Source organism: Penaeus monodon, chromosome 40 (genome assembly GCF_015228065.2).
Source record: "Penaeus monodon isolate SGIC_2016 chromosome 40, NSTDA_Pmon_1, whole genome shotgun sequence".
Classification (NCBI taxonomy): Eukaryota; Metazoa; Arthropoda; class Malacostraca; order Decapoda; family Penaeidae; genus Penaeus; species Penaeus monodon.
The window spans coordinates 4,434,621-4,438,397 of NC_051425.1; positions in this window are offsets into that span (position 1 = coordinate 4,434,621).

Below are 3,777 nucleotides of genomic sequence, written 5' to 3' on the forward strand. Positions count from 1 at the left end.
GTTATATGTGTTTTTTTTTATTAATTATTAGTATATTTTTCATTAAAAATTTATATTCCTTTTTAAAAAATTAATATATATATATATATATTATATACTAATTATATATATATATATAAAATTTAAATATATATTTTTATATATATATATATATGTGTTTTGTGTGTGTGTGTGTGTGGGGTGGTGTGTGTGGTGTGTTTGTGTGTGTGTGTGTCTATAGGTATGTATAGGTATTATATATATTATTATATATATACATATGATATATATACTATTAATATATACTATATATATATAGATATATATATATATATATTATATATATATATATATACATAAAAACAAAACAAACAGTAACGTGTAACAAGATGAAAAGGGGAAAAGCAACAGTAAAAATGAAACTAGTTTTATTTCTACGTGGCTGTTTCCTTTTCATATATATACATATGTATCATTAGATATATATATATAAAATTATATAAATATAATATATATAAAAATATAATATAATAATATAATAAATACATTATATATTTTATATTATATTTATAATATAATTTTAATAATATTATATATATATATAAATATATATATTATATTATGAAAATATATATATAATATATATAATATATTAATATATATATTACTCATATAATATAGATATATATAAAATATATCTATATATATATATATATATATATATATATATATGTATGTAGTATGTATATATATATATATTTTATATATATATATATATTATCTTTATATATTATATATATTTTTAATTTTATGATATATATTATATATATTATATATATGATTTTAAATATATATATATATTATTTTATAATATATATTATATGAATATATATAATTATAATATATAATATTATATATATATTGATATATATTTATATATAAATATAAATATATCATATAAAATTTATTCTATATATATAGATATATATATATTATATTATATAAAAATTTATAGATATATTATATATATTAATATATATATAGTATATATATTATTTACATATACTATAATACATAGACTATTATATGTATAAAGATGTATCTATATTATCTATATAGTATTATATATATATTATAAGAATATATATATAGAAAATATATTTAAAATATAGAAAAATAATTATATATTTTAATATTATATATATAATATAAAAATATAAAATTATAATTATATATATGCTATATATATCAATATTATATTATAATATATATATATAATTATTTTATAGTATATATATTTACATATACAATTACTACAATTTGCAAAACTTATTGCTTATTGAGATTGCGACGTTTAAAGCTTCGCCTAAGCCTTCCATTATATATATGGCCTGGCCATATATTCGGATGCTTACCGTGGGGCGGATTGCCAGCAGCTTTCCTGCCGCCATGGTGTAAGCATGTGGCATACTCTCTTTCCAGCCCTTGGCTGTTGTGGGGGTCCCTCTCTCAGAAATTGTTAGTTCTCACAAATCTGTAAGTAATGTACCAGGGTGGCGTTCGGCTCACCATTATCCATGCATCACCTGTCTGCATAGTCAATTGTCTATGATCTGCCATGCACAATGGCAACCTAGTCTGATTCTGTGAAGAATGACTTCGGTACCTCTATTGATTGTTTCAGAGTAGCTCATAGCCTGTGGCATCTGAGTACCATCTGGCCGAGGGGGAGGATCTCGTTTCCTCTCTGTGAAGTTGTAGGGGGAAGGCAAGAACTGTAGCACTGCACTTCTTCCTTAAGATTTTTCGGCTTGGTTGTATGATCATGGGATTTGGGGGCATACCCCTGCCAATGTCAGCTAGTCTGTCAGTAAGCTAGTTCCCTCTGATGCTTATGTGGCTTGGGACCTAATTTATGATTATTCTTCTATGCTCAGCAAGAATCCTCTGCCTTATGGTAAGCTAAGTGGTCAGGAGGCAGATGTCTTTGGGAAAGCTGTGCTGTGGACAGTTGATGGCTGCCCTGGAGTCCGTTTGTATGACCACATGTCCTTCCCTCAAGGACGTGTGGGCTATGGCTCCCATTATCACAACTGCCTCTGCTTGTTACCCTCATGGATTTTGTGGCATCCCTCGCCGTAAAGCCGACGCCTGCAGTGTGGCTTAAGGGATCGACTGACCCATCTGTGAAGAAGATTCTACTACCCGGAGGAGTGATGGCTGAAATGACCCTCTCGGCTTCTGCCTTTAGACTAGGCAGGGGGTATTGATTCTTTCTCTTTGAAAGCTCATAACAGAGAACTCGATCAAGGTTTGTACCCACGATGAGGCTTCAATAATTTCGGAGTCATTTTGTGAGTCCAGGGGAGAAGGGTTACCTGCATAAGGAGGTTGAGGACCTACCTTGGGGCACCCAGAATGATCCTGGAAGCTTCATTTTTAACTGTTGCCATTTTTTCTCTTGATTTTGACTTTGTGGCAATCAGGACGACAGAAGCATAGTCCACAACGGGCCGGACAGCATGTACATAGACATTGCTCTCATAACAGACAGCCTTGGTTTGGCCAACCAGGTATTGGACCTTCTTATGAAAGGAGAAGGTCAATCCTTACCCCAAGGTACTGGAAGACCTGGACCCACTCTCAGTCCATTCCCTGGATTCTCAGTTTTGTGCCTTTAAGTTTTTGTCTCATATCCATGGCTTTTGATTTGGCTGTAGAGATCTTTAGGCCTGTCCTATAATACTCCATGGATACAAGGTCCAGACAGCACTGGGCTCTACTGTGTGGTCCAGTGGAGATGCTTGCAAAGATCTACTGCATAGGAGATAATCTTGCACCCCACTGGGAGGTGTATGTTGAGGATACAGGACATTAGGGTGTTGAAAAGGGCTGGACTGAGGACCTCAGCCTCTGGTGTTCCATTTTCTAGTAGCATATGCTGTGATAGGCGACCTCGGACTCTGACTTTGGCTATTCTGTTCCTGAAATAGTCACCTATCCAGGCCAGGAGCTTTCCTCTGATTCTAGATCAGAGTCTCCTGAAAAGCAAGAGGACTTCGAGGTTAAATTCAAAAGCCTTCTCTAGGTCTAGGAATACTACCACAGATGAGACAGTGCTACTTGTGCTTAAGAGATGGGGTATGCTGTGTGCTGTGCTCATGCCCTTGTGAACCCATGGAGATGTTCATGTGGGGGTCTAATTTCCATTGGAATTAGTACCATCTTTTGGCCGTCTTGCCCAAAACAGCTGAGGAGAGAGATGGGCGGTACTTCCCAAGCTCCTTTGGTTTTGGGATGGGAAAATATGGTAGCCCTCTTCCCGTTCTGGAAGTTTCCAAGGACTTGTTGATGAGTTGCAGGAATGACAAATCACCTGCCAGTCTTAGATGGAAATGATGGGGTTTGAGATCACATCAGAACCCGGAGCTGAGCGAGAAAATGTTTTTGTAGGTTTTTCTTTGTTCCCTTGGAGAAAGATGTCTGAGTTATCGGTTGGCTGCGAAGTCTGCCGGTTGCAGGCGTTCCTTGGGTTTCCTCAGTCAGTGGCAGACTGTTGCTGCTTGTTCTTGCAGAGAACTCGGCACCAGCAGTCATGTTTGGGGTTGGTTTCTTTTTTTTTTTTTCAGAAAACCCGAAACCCTACGTGCATTTTCCCAGGGTTTAGGGTTTTTCCCCCTTTTGATTTTTTGAAGGGGTTTAACCTTTTTGGCGGCTTGATGGGTGGCTGGGCGGTTTAAGGGGTTCCGGCCGCTGCACATTTTTGGGCCTTTACAGCTCCCTAGTAATAGGGGTCCT